The sequence below is a fragment of the Rhinopithecus roxellana genome, chromosome 17 (genome assembly GCF_007565055.1).
Source record: "Rhinopithecus roxellana isolate Shanxi Qingling chromosome 17, ASM756505v1, whole genome shotgun sequence".
NCBI lineage: Eukaryota > Metazoa > Chordata > Mammalia > Primates > Cercopithecidae > Rhinopithecus > Rhinopithecus roxellana.
In genome coordinates, this window is record NC_044565.1 from 10,566,612 (window position 1) to 10,588,312 (window position 21,701).

Here is a 21,701-nt window from a genome sequence, read left to right on the forward strand (position 1 = left end):
TCATCGCTCTCCAAGCCAGGCCCTCCCTCCCCCGGAGGCGTGGCGAGGACGGCGGTCCTGCGGAAGGGGCAGTGGCTAGTCCTGCTCTTGGTGTATCTTGGTGCTGCTGGGTTTCGACCCAGCTCCCCAGGTTGCACAGGGTTCTCTATAAGCGCTACATACCCCTGCAATTTAAAAAATTTTTAATTTAAGTTTTACTTGAGATATATTCACATAGCATAAAATCTATCCTTTAAACATGTACCCTCTAGTGGTCCTTTTCGTTTATGTTTTTTCTTTTTCTTTTTTTCTTTTTTTTGAGGTATCTCACTCTGTCGCCCAGACTGGAGTTCACAGTTCACTGCAGCCTGGACTTCCTGGGCTTAAGTGATCCTCTCGCCTCAGCCTCCCGAGTAGCTGAGACCACAGGTGCGTGCCACCACGCCCGGCTTATTTTCTCAAAGTTTTTGCAGAGATGGGGGTCTCACTGTGTTGCCCAAGCTGGTCTTGGACTCCTGAGCTCAAGGGATCCTCCTGGTTTGGCCTCCCAAAATGCTGGGATCACAGGTGTGAGCCACTGCCTCCAGCTTTGTTTATGTTTTCAAAGTGTGCCAACCATCACCACTAATTTTGTTTGTTTGTTTGTTTTTCAGACAGAATCTCACTTTGTAACCCAGGCTGAAGTGCAGTGGTGCAATCTAGGCTCGTTGCAACCTCTGCCTTCCAAATTCCAAGTGATTCTCATGCCTCAGCCTCCCGAGTAGCTGGGATCACAGTCGTGCACCACCACACCCGGCTAATGTTTTTGTTTTTGTTTTTGTTTTCAGTAAAGACGGGATTTCACCATGTTGACCAGGCTGGTCTCGGTCTTGAACTCCTGACCTCAAGTGATCCACTCACCTTGGCCTCCTAAAGTGCTGGGATTACAAGCGTGAGCCACGGCGCCCAGCCTAACCATAATTCTAGGCCATTTTCACCACCTGGAAAAGAAAGCGCATACCTATTAGCAGTCACTATCACCTACCTCCCTCCTCCCAACCCCTGGCAACCACTACTCTATTTTCTATTTCCATGGATTTACTTAATCTGGACATTTCATATACACTGTGAATGGAAATATACATTATGTGATCTTTTGTGACTGACTTCTCTCACTTGGCATGTTTTAAAACTCACCCATATTGTAGCATGTATCAAAGCTTCATTCCTGGCCAGGCACAGTTGTGCCTAACGCCTGTAATCCCAGCACTTTGGGAGTCTGAGGCTGGTGGATCACTTGAGCTCAGGAGTTCAAGACCAGCTTGGGCAACATGGTGAAACCCTGTCTCTACAAAAATAGAAAAATTAGTCAGGCATAATGGGGTGTGCCAGTGGTCACAGCTATTTGGGAGGCTGAGGCGGGAGGATCCCTTGAGTCCAGGAAGTGGAGGCTGCAGTGAGCCAAGATGGCGCTGCTGCACTCCAGCCTGGGTGACAGAGCCAAACCTGTCTCTAAAACAAAAAAAAGAAAAAAGAAAAAAACTTTCTTTCTTTTTTTTTTTTTCTTTTCTTTTTTTTTTTGAGACGGAGTCTCGCTCTGTCTCCCAGCCTGGAGTGCAGTGGCGCGATCTCCGCTCACTGCAAGCTCAGTCGCCTCCCGGGTTCACGCCATTCTCCTGCCTCAGCCTCCCAAGAAGCTGGGACTACAGGCGCCCACCACCACGCCCAGCTAATTTTTTTGTATTTTTAGTAGAGACGGGGTTTCACCGTGTTCGCCAGGATGGTTTTGATCTCCTGACCTCGTGATCTGCCCGCCTCGGCCTCCCAAAGTGCTGGGATTACAGGCGTGAGCCACCACGCCCAGCAACTTTATTTATTTCTATGGATGAGTAATATTCCATTATGTGAAATATACCACATTCTGTTCATCCATTCATCTGTTGAGGAACATTTGGGTTGTTTCCACTTTTTGTCTATTATTAATAATGCTGTCATGAACATTCATGTACAGGCTTTTGTGTGGTATTAATGCCAAGTGACAGCCAAGCAACGCCTTCATTCCACCATGGTGGAATGAAGAAAACAAAAGGAAAATAGTGGGAGACTTGAGTCATGGCTCAGCCAATGGTGGTGCAGGGTGCTCAGTGTAAAAGAGTTTGCCCTGTACCTGACTACACACTATTCATGTTTCCGGCAATTTTATTTCGTTCATGTATCACTTGTCACATCAAGTTAATGATGTTAGGGCACATGAGACTGTATTAAATTACATTTACTATTTCTTGAATATATTTTTCAGTCAGTTATGTAAAGCAAATTTACGTACTCTTTTTCCTCCCCTGAAAAAAATAAATTAGTAATTTTAATTTGAATTTTTTAAACTTTTGTAGTTTTTTGGAATTTGATTGATAAATATAAGTGATTTGACATAGCTATATGGAAGTTACAAATATAGGAACACAGATTTAGGCCAGGCGAGGTGGCTCACGCCCGTAATCCCAGCACTTTGTGAGGCTGAAGTGGGCAGATCACTTCAGCTCAGGGATTTGGGACCAGCCTAGGCAACATGGCAAACCCCTATCTCCCCATTTCTACAAAAAAAAAAAAAAAATAGCCAGGTGTGGGGGTGCACACCTATAGTCCCAGCTACTTGGGAAGCTGAGGCGGGAGGATGGGTTGAGCCCTGGAGGTAGATAGAGGCTGCAATGAGCCGAGATCGCACCACTGTACTTCAGCTTGGTTGACAAAAGTGAGGCCCTGTCTCAAAAAAAAAAAAAAAAAAAATCTATTTACACTTCTGTGGTAATTTATATTACTTAAATAACATCATAAAAATGACTTCCAAATAACATGGGAAAAAAGAAATTCATGGAAGTTTTTCCTCTTTCAATGGTATTTTTCTTCCAGTTGAAAAATCACTGAGGATAGACGACCAGCTATTTATAAGAAAAACCTTTCAGGATGGCTAAATTTGGTTGGGGTAGCAGGGAGGGAGGATTTCAGGGCTAGGGAAAAATCCTCAATCAATATTTAAGCAGGATATCAACATAGTTCACTTAGAGATCAAAGATAAGATTTTCCAGTAAAAGAGAGAAAAAGAAATTGTTCATTGCTAATTGCTACGGGACAATTTGTTCCCCATCAGACAAGGTCTGTACAAAGACTAAAGAAGTTTTATTCACTTCTTGGCTTAGCCGACCAGAGATCACTGCACACCATCTGGTCACAGCAGATGCTGAAAGCAGAAGCTAAGCAGCAAATTATGAAGTCTCCAGGACTGGCTCTTCTGAACCTCTCCCCGCCCCCCTTTCATCACACAGTTCCCCTTTCCAGCTCCCTGAGGCAAGATTTGCAACTCTGCATTTTCGTTCTGTGTAAGTGCCCATCCTATCATTTGCAAAACTCCACTTTTACCCTAACAACTTCACCCTCACAGGGCATCTTCCCACTTTGATCACAGTAAGGTTCCTGCCCCTCCCAGCCAGTTGGTGGTGTTGGGAGCTCAAGTGGTTTTTTTTTAAAAAAAAAAACAAAAACAAACAAAAAACTCTACTCCTGTGACAGATTAAGGAATTTTAATCTTTGTCACAAATAGGTGAAAAGAAACAAACAGTAAAGTTGCTAACCAGCCTGGGCAACATGGCGAAACCCCTTTTCTACAAAAAATACAAAAATTAGCTGGGCGTGGTGACTTGAGCCTGTAGTCCCAGCTACTCTGGAGGCTGAAGTGGGAGGATGCCTTGAGCCCAGGAAGTCCAGGCTACAGTGAATGGAGACTGCACCACTGCACGCCAGCCTGGGCATCAGAGAGAGACCCTGCCTCAAAAAAATTAGAATAAAATAAAATAAGTTGGTAAGCTGTCCCTGTCCATTATCTCAGTACTCAGATTGCAGGCTTTCTAACTGTGAAGGAAAAATCTGAATTTATCAGAAATCAAAAACTCACTCAGCGGCTGGGCATGGTAGCTCGCGTCTGTAATCCTAGCACTTTGGGAGGCTGAGGCGGGCAGATCACAAGGTCAAGACTGACCAACATGGTGAAACTCTGTCTCTACTAAAAATACAAAAATTAACCAGGTGTGGTGGCGTGTGCCTGTAGTCCCAGCTACTAGGGAGGCTGAGGCAGGAGAATCACTTGAACCTGAGAGGCGAAGGTTGCAGTGAGCCGAAATCACACCACTGCACTCCAGCCTGGGCGACAGAGCCAGACTCTGTCTCAAAAAAAAAAAAGAAAGAAAAAGAAAAAGAAAAAAAAATACAAAAATTAGCCAGGCATAGTAGCATGTGCCTGTAGTCCCAGCTGAGGCTGGGAGGCTGAGGCACAAGAATCACTTGAACCCAGGAGGCAGAGGCTGCAGTGAGCTGAGATCATGCCACTGCACTCCAGCCTGGGTGACTGAGCAAGACTCTGACTCAAAAATAAAATAAAATAAGTACAAAAATTAGCCAGGTGTGGTGGTACACACCTGTAATCCCAGCTACTTGGGAGGCTGAGGTGGGAGAATTGCTTGAACCTGGGAGGCAGAGGTTGCAGTGAGCCAAGATCGTGCTACTGCACTGCAGCCTGGGCAACAGAGTAAGACCCTGTCTCAACAAACAAACATTAGTGTCCCTAAAGTTGATATACAATCCCGTACTGGTAAATTTCACTGGCTCTAAAATTTTTTTAACAATAATTTTAAAAGAATTTGTTTTGAGACAGGATCTGACTCTGTCACCCAAGCTGGAATGCAGTAGCAGTGTGATCGTAGTTCATTGCAACCTCAACCTCCTAGGGTCAAGTGATCCTCCCACCTCAGCCTCCCAAGTAGCTGGGACTACAGGCTCACTCCACCACATATGGCTAATTTTTTTTTTTTTTTTTCAGAGATGGGGTCTCACTAGGTTGCCCAAGCTGGTTTTGAACTCCTAGGCTCAAGGATCCTCCCTCCTTAGTCTCCCAAATTTCTGGGATTACAGGCATGAGTGAGCCACTGTGCCTGGCAACATTTTTTTTAAAGCATGTTGCAGGAGAGACCTGAGAGAGACTGAGGAGACTTAGGAGATGTCATTTAAGCCTAGTCTCCAGAAGGTGAGTTAGCTGAATGGAGAGAGAGAAAGAAGAGATCTGCTCAGAGTCCACAGCATGTGTGAAGGTTTTGAAGCAAGAAAGAGGATGTTGTGTTCAAGGAACTGAAAAAAGTCAGTGTGATGAGAATGTGATAGACAAAGGGGAAAGTGAAGGGAGATGAAACCAGCACCAAGAATCTTGGATCTTATTCGAAGCAAGGTGGCCATCCATTGAAAGGGTTTCAGGACAAACATGACACCATTTACTCTTCAAAAAACCGAGACAGTGGCCAGGTGATCCTGGCCTGTGATCCCAGCATTTTGGGAGGCTAAGCGGGGAGGATACTTGAGCTCAGGAGTTCAAGATCAGCCTGGGAAACGTAGGGAGACTCCATCTCTACAAAAAATACAAAAATTAGCCAGGTGTGCTGGCATGTGCCTATAGTCCTAGCTACTCAGGAAGCTAAGGTGGGAGGATTGCTTGAGCCTGAGAGGTTGAGGATGCTATGAGCTGTACCAATCCACCGCACTCTAGCCACGGTGATACAGTAAGCCCCGTCTTAAAAAAAAAAAAAAAAAAAAAAGGCCGGGCGCGGTGGCTCAAGGCTGTAATCCCAGCACTTTGGGAGGCCGAGACGGGCGGATCACGAGGTCAGGAAATCGAGACCATCCTGGCTAACACGGTGAAACCCCGTCTCTACTAAAAAATACAAAAAACTAGCCAGGCGTGGTGGTGGGCGCCTGTAGTCCCAGCTGCTCGGGCGGCTGAGGCAGGAGAATGGCCTGAACCCGGGAGGCGGAGCTTGCAGTGAGCTGAGGTCCGGCCACTGCACTCCAGCCTGGGCGACAGAGCGAGACTCCGTCTCAAAAAAAAAAAAGTGAAGCAGATAAGAGGTTGTTGTATTTGTCTGAGTAGGAGATAGAGTTGACCTGGCTTAGAGCAATGGAGAGAGGTAGGTGGAATTGAGATTGATTGATTGATTGATTGATTGATTTTGAGACGGAGTCTCGCTCTGTCGCCCAAGCTGGAGTGCAGTGGCCGGATCTCAGCTCACTGCAAGCTCCGCCTCCTGGGTTCACGCCATTCTCCTGCCTCAGCCTCCTGAGTAGCTGGGACTACAGGCGCCCACCACCTCGCCCGGCTAGTTTTTTGTACTTTTTAGTAGAGACGGGGTTTCACCGTGTTAGCCAGGATGGTCTCGATCTCCTGACCTTGTGATCCACCCGTCTCGGCCTCCCAAAGTGCTGGGATTACAGGCTTGAGCCACCGCGCCCGGCCTGAGATTTATTTTAGAGAAAAAAATACACAAGTCTCAATGAAGAGCTGGATGTGGAGGCAAGGTTGATTCCTGTGTCTTTGGCACAAGCAACTGGTAGCTGGTTGTTCCCATTTACTGAGATGGAAAAGACTGGAAGAAAGCAGCTTTAGGGGCACATCAGTAGTCTGTTTGGGATGCATTAACTCTGAAATGTTAGACTGTACAGGTATATGAAGATTTGGAACTCAAAGAAGAGGCCTGGATGGATGGATATAAATTTGGGAGTTATCAGCATATAGATATTTACAGCCATGGAAGTGCGTAAAATAGCTGAGGGGAGGGTAAAAAGGAAGAGGTGCCAAAATGGAGCCTTGAGGACTTCTGATATATATATATATATTTACTATATATTATATATACATATATTTACTATATATAATATATATACATATATATATATTTTTTTTTTTCAAGACAGCCTGTCATCCAGGCTGGAGTGCAGTGGCGCAATCTTGGCTCACTGCAACCTCTGCTTCCTGGGTTCAAACAATTCTCGTGCCTCAGCCTCCCGAGTAGCTGGGATTATAGGTACATGCCACCACACCCAGCTAATTTTTGTATTCTTAGTAGAGACGGGTTTCACCACGTTGGCCAGGCTGGTTGTCTCCAACCTTTTTGTTTTTCTTTTTTTTTTTTTGAGATAGAGTCTCGCTTTGTCACCCAGGCTGGAGTGCAGTGGCGCCATCTCGGCTCACTGCAACCTCAGCCTCCCAGTTTCAAGCAATTCTCCTGCCTCAGCCTCCTGAGTAGCCGGATTACAGACACACACCATCACACCCGGCTAATGTTCGTATTTTTAGTAAAGACAGGGTTTCACCATGTTGGTCAGGCTGGTCTCCAACTCCTGACCTCGTGATCTGCCCGCTTTGGCCTCACAAACTGCTGGGATTACAGGCGTGAGCCACCGCGCCTGGCCCAGACTTCTGACATTTAAAGACCACAAGGGAAGAAACAGACAAAGGAGGTTGAGAAGATGCAGTCAGAGAAACGGAAGGGAAACTAAGAGGGAGTATTACAAAAGCAAGAGAAGAGTGTTTAAGAATGATCTATTCAATGATCTTGAAAGTTCCTGTAAGAGGAGGACAGAAGGGGGAAGTTGATAAATGTGGTGATGTTGGGAAAGTCCTCTGACAGCATTCTCATCGTCACACTCCACTGCAGTGGTGCAGAAGTGAATACCCACAAAAGACGTTGGTGTAGGGGGAGGGATTCAGGCAGGAATCAAGGGCACAGATGGCAATCTGTATTACCAGGCACGGCCTGTAGTTCTCTGACTACAAAGTAGCTTTCTCTGAAGGTGCATTTTTTTTTTTTTTTTTTTTTTTTTGTGATAGAGTCTCGCTCTGTCGCCCAGGCTGAAGTGCAGTGATGTGATATTAGCTCATTGCAACCTCTGCCTCCCGAATTCAAGCGATTCTTCTGTCTCAGCCTCCCTAGTAGCTGGGATTACAGGCGTATGCCACCACACCCAGCTAATTTTTGCATTTTTAGTAGAGACGGAGTTTCACCATGTTGATCAGTCTGGTCTCAAACTCTTGACCTCAGGTGATCCACTCGCCTTGGCCTCCCAAAGTGCTGGGATTACAGGCGTGAGCCACCGTGCCTGGCCTGAAGGTGTACTTTTGAGTGAGATGTGATGCCAAAATTTTGGCTCATATTGGTGACAAAAATTTGGCTAATATTGTTTTCAACCATGGGGAGACCCCAATCACCCTGAAGTTTTTTATTTTTTTGAGACGGAGTCTTGCTCTCATCGCCCAGGCTGGAGTGCAATGGCATGATCTCAGCTCACTGCACCCTCTGCCTCCTGGATTCAAGCAACTCTCCCACCTCAGCCTCCTGAGTAGCTGGAATTACAGGCATGCACCACCATGCCTGGCTAATTTTTAGTAGAAATGGGGTTTCACCATGTTGGCCAGGCTGGTCTTGAACTCCTGACCTCAGGTGATCTGCCTACCTTGGCCTCCTAAAGTGCTGGGATTATAGGCATGAGCCATTGCGTCTGGCCCACTCTGCAGTTTTAAAATGCCTCTACTCTTTTTTTTTTTTCCTTGAGATGAAGTCTTGCTCTGTCATCCAGGCTGGAGTGCAATGGCGCAATCTTGGCTCACTGCAACTGCAGCCTCGCAGGTTCAAGCAATTCTCCCACCTCAGCCTCCCAAGTAGCTGAGACTACAGGTGTATGCCACCGTGCCCAGCTAATATTTGTATTTTTTAGTGGAGACAGGGTTTCACCACATTGGCCAGGTTTGTCTTGAACTCCTGACCTCAGGTAATCCACCTGCCTTGGCCTCCCAAAGTGCTGGGCTTACAGGCAAGAGCCACTGCGACCATACAAAATGCCTCTACTTTTATGTTTTTGTCATTTTCCTTTGTTGTCTTAACTGTAACTCACTAGTTGTGTAACTAATGTAAGTTATTTAACCTCTTTGTGCCTCAGTTTCCTCATCTGCAAAAAAGGAATAAGAGTAGGACTGATGTGAAGATTAAATAATGCATGTAAAATGCTCAGAACAGTAACTGGTATATGTTGGTTATTATTATGATTTTGTTAATGTTGTACTTTTTATCTGTTTTCCGTCATACTGGCTATTATTATTTATCAGAAACTAAAGTTTGTGTTGTTAACTTCTTTCCTTTTCTCTTAAAGTTCAAAAATGATCATTTCTCTTGTATCTTAAAAAAGAAAGAAAATGGATTTGAAAATTAGATTGGCCATTTACTATCTATGTGAGGTTACTACCTCTTTGTGCCTCAATTTCCTCTTCTGTAGAATGGGAATAGTAGTAGTATACTGCTTTATAGGGTCACTGTGAGGATGAAGTGAGTTACTAAGCATAAAGCAGTTGGTACAGTGACTAGTACATATAAGGGCTACCTGTTAGTTATGTTGTTCTCTGCAGCAAATCATTTCTCCCAATATTGTTACTAACTTTAAAATGCTGAATGTGGATCGTTGATAGTGGCAGGAGGCAGACAAATGCCTAGGCAGACAGGGGCAGGTCCTTGGTGAAACCCAACCTTCAAACCAAAGACAGTTTTAAAGCCTGAAAATCAAGCTACGAGTCCCAGGTAAATCCATGGACTGGATTGAGAGCCTCTCTTCCTGTTTGGTAAGGTTTCCTCTGATTGATTCCCACCCTTCACCTATTTTACATAGACATACCTTTTCCTAATTGGTGTTTTACACTGTCATGCCCACCTTTGAGTGGTGCCTTTGTTTTAATCTTTTTGCATACTCACAAACCAATCAGCACACACTCCCCATTCGGAGCCCATAAAAGCCCTGCAACCAGCCATACTGGGAGGGAGACCATCTGACTTTGGGTGGGGATCACCCTCTCATCTCCTCTCCACTAAGGGCTGTTCTGTCACTCAATAAAATTCTTCTCCACCCTCCTCACCCTTCCACTGTCAGCGTAACCTCATTCTTCCTGGATGCAGGACAAGAACTCAGGAATTGCCAAATGTGGATATGAGCTATAACACAGGCGGGCTGGGGCATGCCCAGCACAGTTGTGGGATGAGCATGGATCCTGCAGCCAGCACAGGATCTGGGCCAGTGTGCAAGCCAGGTGCGGCCCAGCTGGCCAAGTGGACAGGTGACTCCTGTGGCAGGCCTGGGGCCAACTGAGGCCCAGGCAGGGATGACACTGGCCACGGAGGTCCCTGGCTGGCAAAGTGACCAAGAAAAATCCTGCATCACTATCATCTCAGCACTTTGAGAGGCCAAAGTGGGAGGATGACTTGAGCCCAAGAGGTCGAGACTGCACTGTGCCATGTTGGGACCACTACATTCTAGCTTGGGCAACAGAGCAAGACCCTGTCTCAAAAAAAAAAAAAAATTTTAAAGTTCAGTTTGGTCGGCAAAGCCTGAGTCCTGTCGTCTCGCCTTCCTCCCATACAGCATGAGCTTCACCACTCGCTCTACCTTCTCTACCAACTACCGGTCCCTGGGCTCTGTCCAGGCGCCCAGCTACGGCACCCGGCCGGTCAGCAGCGCGGCCAGTGTCTATGCAGGCGCCGGGGGCTCTGGTTCCCGGATCTCCGTGTCCCGCTCCACCAGCTTCCGGGGCAGCATGGGGTCCGGGGGCCTGGCCTCAGGGATGGCTGGGGGTCTGGCAGGAAAGGGAGGCATCCAGAACGAGAAGGAGACCATGCAAAGCCTGAACGACCGCCTGGCCTCTTACCTGGACAGAGTGAGGAGCCTGGAGACCGAGAACCGGAGGCTGGAGAGCAAAATCCGGGAGCCCTTGGAGAAGAAGGGACCCCAGGTCAGAGACTGGAGCCATTACTTCAAGATAATCGAGGACCTGAGGGCTCAGATCTTCGCAAATACTGTGGACAATGCCCGCATCGTTCTGCAGATTGACAATGCCCTTCTTGCTGCTGATGACTTTAGAGTCAAGTATGAGACAGAGCTGGCCATGCGCCAGTCTGTGGAGAGTGACATCCATGGGCTCCGCAAGGTCATTGATGACACCAGTGTCACTCGACTGCAGCTGGAGACAGAGATCGAGGCTCTCAAGGAGGAGCTGCTCTTCATGAAGAAGAACCACTAAGAGGAAGTAAAAGGCCTACAAGCCCAGATTGCCAGCTCTGGGTTGACCGTGGAGTTAGACGCCCCCAAATCTCAGGACCTCGCCAAGATCATGGCAGACATCCGGGCCCAATATGACGAGCTGGCTCGGAAGAACCGAGAGGAGTTAGACAAGTACTGGTCTCAGCAGATTGAGGAGAGCACCACAGTGGTCACCACACAGTCCGCCGAGGTTGGAGCTGCTGAGACGACGCTCACAGAGCTGAGACGTACAGTCCAGTCCTTGGAGATCGACCTGGACTCCATGAGAAATCTGAAGGCCAGCTTGAAGAACAGCCTGAGGGAGGTGGAGGCCCGCTACGCCCTACAGATGGAGCAGCTCAATGGGATACTGCTGCACCTGGAGTCAGAGCTGGCACAGACCCGGGCAGAGGGACAGCGACAGGCCCAGGAGTATGAGGCCCTGCTGAACATCAAGGTCGAGCTGGAAGCTGAGATTGCCACCTACCGCCGCCTGCTGGAAGATGGCGAGGAATTCAATCTTGGTGATGCCCTGGACAGCAGCAACTCCATGCAAACCATCCAAAAGACCACCACCCGCCGGATAGTGGATGGCAAAGTGGTGTCTGAGAACAGCGACACCAAAGTTCTGAGGCATTAAGCCAGCAGAAGCAGGGTACCCTTTGGGGAGCAGGAGGCCAATAAAAAGTTCAGAGTTCATTGGATGTCAAAAAAAAAAAAGTTCAGTTTAATAAAATCAGGACTAATAACTTTGTAGAACTTTTTTCATGATAAATTATAGGCTACAATTCACTTGTAATTAATTGTAAGATGATAAACAAAAGCATGATCAATTGGCATCTAAGTACTGAAGGAAGTTGGACAATAATCTCCGAAACAACTTTTGGTGCTACTGTCAGAATAATTTATTTTTAAGCACATTGGTAAACATCATCTCTGTTTCATAAAACAATCATACAAAATTTTTATTTTTATATATTTGTTTTGAGGCAGGGTCTCACTCTGTCACCCAGACTGGAGTGCAGTGATGCGATCATGGCTCATTGCAGCCTCAACCTCCCACACTTGAGCCATCTTCCTGCTTGGTCGAGTAGCTGGGATTATAGGCACACACTACCACACCTGGCTAAGTTTTGTATTTTTTGAAGGTCCCACTATGTTGCCCAGGCTGGTCATGAACTCTTGGACTCAAGGAATCCTCTCGCCTTGACCTCCCAAAGTGCTAGGATTACAGGCATAAGCCACCACACCCAGCCCAACATTTTCATAGATGGTAAAATTTAATAAGAGTTGTTTGGCTTTTAAAAATTAACTAATAAATTAAATTTTTGAGACAGGGTCTCACTCTGTCACCCAGGCTGGAATGCAGTGGCATGATCTCAGCTCACTGCCACCTCCACCTCCCGAGCTCAGGTGATCCTCCCACCTTGGCCTCCTGAGTAGCTGGGACTACAGGTGCACACCACCACACTCAGCACATATTTCTATTTTTAGTAGAGACAGGTTTTTGTCATGTTGCCCAGGCTGGTCTCGATCTCCTAGGCTCAAGCAATCTGCTGGCCTCAGCCTCCCAAAGTGCTGGGATTACAGGCGTGAGCCATTGGGCCCAGCCAAGAGTTGTTTTAGCAGGCAAAAAAGAAAAAGGAGGAAGAAAACAAAGAAGATGGAAAAGAAGGAAAAGGAGGAGGAGGGAAGGGGAAGAGAGGGGAAAGGAGAAGGAGAGGGAGAGGAAAAGAAAAAGGTTTGTGGCCGGGCGCGGTGGCTCAAGCCTGTAATCCCAGCACTTTGGGAGGCCGAGACGGGCGGATCACGAGGTCAGGAGTTCGAGACCATCCTGGCTAACATGGTGAAACCCCGTCTCTACTAAAAAATACAAAAAGCTAGCCGGGCGAGGTGGCTGGCGCCTGTAGTCCCAGCTACTCGGGAGGCTGAGGCAGGAGAATGGCGTAAACCCGGGAGGCGGAGCTTGCAGTGAGCTGAGATCCGGCCACTGCACTCCAGGCCGGGCGACAGAGCGAGACTCCGTCTCAAAAAAAAAAAAAAAAGAAAAAGAAAAAGGTTTGTTAGAGTGTAACCTTCAGTGCGAATCATTTCCTTAAGTCTTCTGTGACCTTGTCAGAGGTTCCTTCTCCTGCATTCTGGCCAATGTGTTCTGCCAAATGCCTTGTCTTCAACCAGAACTAATAACAGTACTAGTCAGGTTTTGTGGATGAACATGGATTTTGGATGAAGACAGGCTTGTATTTAATCCTAGCACTGCCATTACTAGCGTGACCATGGGCAAATTACTTTAACTTTGTTAATCTGTCTCTTCTTTTTTAATATAGAGATAATATGATACAGTATTGACCTCACAGGAATGTTAACATTATGAGTAAATGTAGGGGAAGAATCTAGCACAGTGCCTGATGCACGATCAATAGTCCATAAACGTAGTGCCCTTCTTCCTCACCCTTTGACTCCCTGTCCCCTTTTCTATGGTGTTAAATAAGTAAGATTTCCTTACTTTTCCTTGAAACTAGAAGAAAATCTATTTGCATCTACTTAGGTGCCACACTGACTCTTCCTAAATCCAGAGGTGCCCCTCAAACTGAAGGGATCCTTGGTTCAAGGCAACAAACACGAGTTGAAGAGGCACCTAAGCCCAAATTCTCAGGTCAGAGTTCTCCAAACACGGGATCCTTAAGCAGCTGCCTTTCATGCCCCTTGGTTCATGAAGATGTACAGAGGGGCCCTGTCACTGGGAGGAGAATTGCTTGAACCCAGGAGACGGAGGTTGCAGTGAGCTGAGATCGCGCCACTGCACTCCAGCCTGGGTGACAGAGCGAGACCTCAATCTCTGTCTTAAAAAAAAAAGGCCGGCGTGGTGGCTCAGGCCTGTAATCCCAGCACTTTGGGGCTGAGGTGGGCAGATCACGAGGTCAGGAGTTCGAGACCATCCTGACCAATATGGTGAAACCCCGTCTCTACTAAAAATATAAAAATTAGCTGGGTGTGGTGGTGTGCGCCTGTAATCCCAGCTACTCAGGAGGCTGAGGCAGGAGAACCGCTTGAACCTGGGAGGCGGAGGTTGCCGTGAGCTGAGATCGTGCTACTGCACTCTATCCTGAGTGACAGAGCAATACTCTACCTCAAAAAAAAAAAAAAAAAAAAAAAGGATGTTTGGTCATTAATGTGCTGTCTGCTTTCACGCTAAAGATGAATGAGATGAATCATGAGATATAAATCGCCTTGGTTAAATAAGCGTACATCCACTATTGTTGAAGATAGACAGGTGCACAAACAACATCAAGATGTTCTGAGGGTTGAAATAGGAGTATTCCTACATGCTACAATAGCCCAGAGGAAAATGCAATTAATTCTGTCTGTCTGTTTTGTGTTGGAGCAAAGAGTTTATTTTGCCGGTATACAGTCCTGATTCCTGGTTATTTGTATATGAAGCATTCGGGTTCACTTAAAGTGGAGGTCTAGAGGCCAGGCTTTTAAGTCAGGCAGGGTAGGGGTACAGGGAGCAGAGAAAGGAGTGCAATCGAACACTATGCAGAAATGCAGAGTATGATTAGAGTATAGAGGGCAGAGCAAAGAAAGATGAGGCAGAAAGACTAGCCAGGGTGGGATATAGACAGGCTTAACCACCTCCACCTCACAGAATTTGGACTAAAATTGGGGCATAAAATATTTTTGTTAAACAAAGGAGATTTTATTTTATTTTTATCATTATTTTGAAACAGGTTCTTGCTGTGTCACCCAGGGTGGAGTGCAGTGGCACAAGGTGCATCTGGGGCTCAAGCCATTCTCCTGCCTCAGCCTCCCTAGTAGCTGAGACTGATACAGGGAGTAGAAAGAAATTATTTAGGCAGATAGTGAGGGCAAATGAGTCCTCGGCAGAGCTTCCCTTCTAACAAAAAGCAATCCAAGAAATTATTTTTCTCTTAACAAAAAACACCCTGAAAAATTTAGCTGCAAACATAGGTAAGCAAGCTGGAACATTACACAGGGGAATGCTGGCAGCTGTGCCAATAGAAAAGGGCTATCTGGGGGCCAGGCATATCCATCATGGAAGCTTTATCTTTCTTTTTGTTAGCACATGTATAGTAGGAAAGAAGTGGGCAACACGGCACAGCTTAGGCTGAAAACCCGCCTGCATAATAAAAGAGTAGGGTGGGGGCTGCCAGAAAATTGTGCCCCATACAAATGGCACAACTGGTCCTAACCAGTATTTTGTGCCCTATGTAGATCAGACACCACTTCCCAACCAGCTCATCTATAAAACCTTCTGCATTTCACCTCAGATCGACAACCCATTTTTCTGGGACCCCTCTCTGTAGCAGAGAGCTATTCTCTTTCTTTTGCCTATTAAACTTCCAGTTCTTAACCTCACTCTTTGTGTGTCCACGTCCTTGATCTCTGTGGCTGTGAGGCAATGAACCTGGGGTTTTACCCCAGACAATGAGGCTACTTCAATACAGATGCATGCCACCACAGTCAGCTAATTTTTAAATATTTTTTAGAGACAGAATGTGAACCTAAAATATTTGAGATAGGTCTCAATCAATTTAGAAAGTTTGGTTTGCCAAGCTTAAGCACGTACCCATGACACAGCCACATCAGAAGGTCCTGATTACATGTACCCAAGGTGGTCAGGGTACAGCTTACTTTTATTCATTTTAGGGAGACATGAGACATCAATCAATATGTGTAATATGTACACTGATTCAGTCCCAAAAGATGGAACAATTCAAAGTGGGGAGTGGTGTGGGGAGGCTTTTAGGTCATAGGTAGATAAAATACAAAAGGCTGCATTCTTTTGAGTCCTTGATCAGCATTTCACTGAATACGCAATTTAGTCTGGCTCAGTGAATCTGCATTTTTACATAAACAATAGGGGAGGCCAGGCACAGTGGTTCATGCCTGAAATCCCAGCACTTTGGAGGCTGAGGCGAGCAGATCACCTGAGGTCAGGAGTTCGAGACCAGCCTGGCCAACATGGTGATACTTCATGTCTAGTAAAATATAAAAATAAGCTGGGCATAGTGGCGGGTACCTGTAATCCCAGCTACTCAGGAGGCTGAGGCATGAGAATCACTTGAACCCAGGGGGCGGAGGTTGCAGTGAGCTGAGATCACGCCATTGCACTCCAGTCTGGGCAACGAGAGCGAAACTCTCTCTCAAAAAAACAAAAACAAACAATACAAAACAAAACAAAAACAATAGAGCAGAGGAAGCAATCAGATATGCATTTGTCTCAGGTAAGCAGAGAGATGACTTTCTGTCCTGCATGTGTGAAGATCATCTATCAATTTACATTGCCAGGGTGAAATTCAATAGAACTGTTTTCGGGTAAAGATCTTGAGACTCACAAGGAATTTCCCTGTGGGCAAATTGTGAGGAGGATATGCAGCTTTTTAAAATCTTTGTAGCTATCTTACTGGGAAATAAATTGGAAGGCAGGTTTGCCTGACATAGTTCCCAGCTTGACTTTCCCCTCGCTTAGTGATTTTAGGGGCTGAGATTCATTTTCCTTTCACGGGGTGTCACTATGTTGCCCAGGCTGGTCTCAAACTCCTGGGCTGAAGTGATCCTCCCACTTTGGCCTCCCAAAGTGCTGGCATTAGAGGTGTGAACCATCGTGCCCAGCCTATTTCATTATTATTATTATTATTATTATTATCATTTTATTTTTATTTTTGAGACAGAATCTCGTTCTGGTGCCAGGCTGGAGTGCAGTGGCGCTATCTCGGTTCACTGCAACCTTTGCCTCCCAGGTTCAAGCGATTCTCCTGCCTCAGCCTCCCAAGTAGCTGGGACTACAGGCATGTACCACCATGCCCAGCTAATTTTTGTATTTTTAGTAGAGACAGGGTTTCACCATGTTGGCCAAGATGGTCTCGATCTCTTGACCTTGTGATCCACCAGCCTCGGCCTCCCGAAGTGCTGGGATTACAGGCGTGAGCCACCACGCCCAGCCGAGACAGAATCTCTGTCACCCACAATGGAGTGCAGTAATCCAATAATAGCTCACTACAGCCTCAACCTCCCAGGGTCAAGTGATCCTTCCATCTCAGCCTCCCGAATAGCTGGGACCACAGGTGTGCACCACAATGCCTGGCTAAGTTTTTTATTTTTTGTAGAGATGGGGTCTCACTGTGTTGCCCAGGCTGGTCTTGAACTCCTGGGCTCAAGCAATTCTCCCACCTCAGCCTCTCAAAGTACTGGAATTACAGGCATGAGCCATCCTACCTAGTCTAAATAAATGATATTTTAAGAGAGTGGGAGCATAGAAGCAGGTCCTTTTGTGAAGCATATTAAAAATATATAATAACGTTCACACATTGGTTTTATAACTGCCCAGTGGGCTCATTTTGCCTGCTGCCTAGATACAGCCCATTTATCAAGACACAGGAGAAGTACAATACAGAGAGCGTTTAATACACAGAGAGCTGGCTAAACGGAAGACTGGAAATTGTTTTTTTTTTTTTGAGACAGAGTCTTGCTGTGACGCCCAGGCTGAAGTGCAGTGGCTCACTGTGACCTCCCGCCTCCCGGGTTCAAGCAATTCTCCTGTCTCAGCCTCCTGAGTAGTTGGGATTACAGGTGCATGCCACGATGCCTAATTTTTTTTGTTTGTTTTTGTGTTTTTAGTAGAGATGGGGGTTTCACCATGTTGGCTAGGCTGGTATCGAACTCCTGACCTCGTGATCTATCCGCCTTGGGCTCCCAAAGTGCTGGGATTACAGGTGTGAGCCACTGCACCTGGCTGGAGTTTTATTATTACTCAAATCAGCCTCCCAGAAAGTTTGGGTCTTTCAAGGATAGTTTGGCCCATGCCCAGGAATGACCAAGGGCAGTTTGGAAGTTAAAAGCCAAGATGAAGTTGGTTAGATCAGATCATTAATAAAGTGATCTAACTAATCGTTAGATTGCTGTTGACAATGTTTGCAAAGGCAGTTTCAATTCATTCCTGAAAGTTCACATTTTGGGAAAAGAAAATTTCCAAAATTTTGCAGAAGGATGGAGGGTTAGGTTCCTTAAAAGATGGGCATGTGTATTTCCTTTCCCTCTTAAATCACTGTTGCTAGGTTCCAGTAACTCTAAGGTGTCTCCTTCCCACAGTGTGCTGGGGACAGGATCTGCAAATTATCACACCCAGTCTTATCGCCAGTCATATGACCTGTAGGCCATTCTCTGACCTCTAAACTTTCCATATCCATTGTTTCACGGGCTCTCAGTATCACATTCTTTTTCTTAGTCTCTTATTCATTGTATGCCTGCCTCACTCCACGCCCCATAAAGACATAAATATTACTGATCTTTTTAGCCTGACCAACATGGGGAAACCCCATCTTTACTAAAAACACAAAAATTAGCCAGGCATAGTGGCACACGCCTGTAATCCCAGCTACTTGGTAGGCTGAGGCACGAGAATCACTTGAACCCAGAAGGCTGAGGTTGCAGTGAGCCAAGATTGTGCCATTGCATTCCAGGCCTGGGTGACACAGCGAAACTCCATCTCAGAAAAAAAAAAATAAAAGAAAGAAGGAAGGAAAGAAAAGAAAGGAAGGAAGGAAGGAAGGAAGGAAGGAAGGAAGGAAGGAAGGAAGGAAGGAAGGAAGGAAGGAAGGGAGAGAAAGAAAGATAGAAATTACTGGTCTTTAAAAAAAATGTTGACATCATTTCAGACATACAGAAAGGTTACAGGAAAAGTTCAAAGAATACTTGCATACTCTTCTCCAGTTGTTAATATTTTACATTTGCCACTTGTTTTATGTTTTTTTTTTAAATTTTATGTATATACATTGTTATGGACTGAATTGTATGTTCTCCAAAATTCAGCGCTGACACTCTGACCTTGGAATGTGACTGTATTTGGAAATACGGCATTTAAAACAATGAGTAGGTTAAAATGGGGCTGTTAGGGTGGGCTCTAAATTAATCTTACTGGTTTCTTTATGAGAGGAGATTAAGACATTCAGAGAGGCCAGGCATGGTGGCTCATGCCTATAATCCCAGCACTTTGGGAGGCCAAGACGGGTGAATTCCTTGAGTCCAAGAGTTCAAGGCCAACCTGGGCAACATGGCGAAGCCGTCTCTACTAAAAATACAAAAAAGTAGTCTGATGTGGTGGCGCGTGACTACAGTACCAGCTACTGGGGAGGCTGAGGTGGGAGGATCAGCTGAGTACAGAAGGTTGAGGCTGCAGTGAGCTGAAGGCACACCATTGCACTCCAGCCTGGGAAACGAGAGTGAGACCATATAAGGCCGGGCGCGGTGGCTCAAGCCTGTAATCCCAGCACTTTGGGAGGCCGAGACGGGTGGATCATGAGGTCAGGAGATCGAGACCATCCTGGCTGACATGGTGAAACCCCATCTCTACTAAAAATACAAAAAACTAGCCGGGCGAGGTGGCGGGCGCCTGTAGTCCCAGCTACTCCGGAGGCTGAGGCAGGACAATGACGTAAACCCGGAAGGCGGAGCTTGCAGTGAGCTGAGATCCGGCCACTGCACTCCAGCCCGGGCGACAGAGCAAGACTCCGTCTCAAAAAAAGAAAAAAGAAAAAAAAAGAGAGTGAGACCATATATCAAAACAACAACAAAAAGTAAAATAATAAAAGATATTCAGAGAGAGATGTCAGGGTTGCATGTGCACACAGAAAAGGCCGTAACACAGCAAGCATGCAGACCCTCTGCAAGACAAAGACTGCACGCCTCGGCCGGGGGCGGTGGCTCAAGCCTGTAATCCCAGCACTTTGGGAGGCCGAGACGGGCGGATCACGAGGTCAGGAGATTGAGACCATCCTGGCTAACATGGTGGAACCCCGTCTCTACTAAAAAATACAAAAAACCAGCCGGGCAAGGTGGCGGGCGCCTGTAGTCCCAGCTACTCGGGAGGCTGAGGCAGGAGAATGGCGTAAACCCGGGAGGCGGAGCTTGCAGTGAGCTGAGATCCGGCCACTGCACTCCTGGGCGACAGAGCGAGACTCCGTCTCAAAAAAAAAAAAAAAAAAAGACTGCAAGCCTCAAGAGAAACTAATCCTGCCAACACCTTGACCTTTGCTTCTAGCCTCCAGAACTGTTAGAAAATACATTTCTTTTTTTTTTTTTTTTTTAGATCAAGTCTTACTGTTGCCCAGGTTAAAGTGAAGTGGTGCGTGCGATCTTGGCTCACTGCTACGTCCGCCTCCTGGATTCTAGTAATTCTCCTGTCTCAGTCTCTCAAGTTGCTGTGATTACATGCACCACCATGCCTGGACTAATTTTTGTATTTTTAGTAGAGACAGGGTTTCACCATGTTGGCCAGGCTGGTCTCGGAATCCTGATCTCAGGTGATCTGCCTGCCTCAGCCTCCCAAAGTGCTGGGATTACAGGTGTGAGCCAATGCACTCAGCCCATTTCTGTTGTTTAAACGACTCAGTCTGTGTTATTTTGTTATGGCAGCCCTAGCCAACTCATACATACAAGACATTATTTTTTTTCTGAACTATTCAAAAGTAAGTTGCAGACATGGTCATTTAGTTCTAGAAGCAAGTGCAATATATTCTCTTACATTACCTCATGCGATTAGCTAACACTGATACAATGCTATTAGCTAGTTGCAGACTTTATTCATATTTTTCCAATTGTCCTATAATGTCATCTATAGCAAAAGAGAAAAAAAAAGAAGAAAGAAAGAGAAAAAAAGAAAGACAAAAAGTTTTGGGTCCAGAATCCAATCCAGAATCAAACAGCATTTAGCTGTCATGTCTAGGCTCCTTTAATGGAGAACGGTTTCTCATTCTTTGTCTTTCACGGCCTTGGAGCTGTCAAGAGTACAAGCAATTTATCTTGTAGAATATCTCTCACTTTGGGCTTGTCTGATATTTCCTTGTGAATAGATTAAGATCTCTTAGTGTGTTCCAAAGCTTTAGAACTGTTTGTTTTTTTTTTTTTTCCTGGACAGTTTTAACATTCTAGATCTGTGATCTTTCTCCTCAATGTGAAATTAGGAATCTGTAACTGTTTTTTTTTTTTTTTTTTTTTTTTTTTTTTTTTTGAGACGGAGTCTTGCTCTGTCACCCAGGCTGGAGTGCAGTGGCCGGATCTCAGCTCACTGCAAGCTCCGCCTCCCGGGTTCACGCCATTCTCCTGCCTCAGCCTCCCGAGTAGCTGGGACTACAGGCGCCAGCCACCTCGCCCGGCTAGTTTTTTTTTATATTTTTTAGTAGAGACGGGGTTTCACCGTGTTAGCCAGGATGGTCTCTATCTCCTGACCTCGTGATCCGCCCGTCTCGGCCTCCCAAAGTGCTGGGATTACAGGCTTGAGCCACCGCGCCCGGCCCAACTGTTTTTAGGAGACTCATTGGTTTAGGAAAATCACTTTATTAAATTTACAGGCTTGTTAAGAGCTACGAAGTGATGTGTTTCCTCAATGGATCCTGTCAGAAGGCACATATGTGTGTTCCATTACTGGGTAGTGCTAACTTTTATCACGTGGTTGAGGCAGTTAACTGTCAGGTTTCTTCACTGTAAATTTACCATGTTCCTTTCCTTCCTGGAGGCTAGAAGTAAAGGTCAAGGTGTTGACAGGATTGGTTTCTCCTGTTCTTTTTCTTTTCTTTTCTTTTCTTTTTTTTTTTTTGAGACAGAGTCTCTCTCTGTCCGAGGGGCTGAAGTGCAGTGGCGCAATCTCGGCTCACTGCAACCTCTGCCTCCGGGATTCAAGCAATTCTCGTGCCTCAGTCTCCCAGTAGCTGGGATTACAGCGTCCGCCACAACGCTCAGCTAATTTTTTGTGTTTTTAGTAGAGATGGGGGTTTCTTTTTTTTTTTTTTTTTTTT

General features: G+C 46.1%; 1 pseudogene across 1 annotated transcript; it reads left to right on the forward strand.

Moving 5' to 3' along the window:
* Nucleotides 1-10,234: 10,234 nt before the first annotated feature.
* LOC104674839 lies at nt 10,235-11,527 on the forward strand (annotated as a pseudogene). Its single transcript, XR_004054314.1, has one exon. The product of XR_004054314.1 is annotated as a keratin, type I cytoskeletal 18 pseudogene (transcript).
* The last annotated feature ends 10,174 nt before the right edge of the window (nt 11,528-21,701 follow it).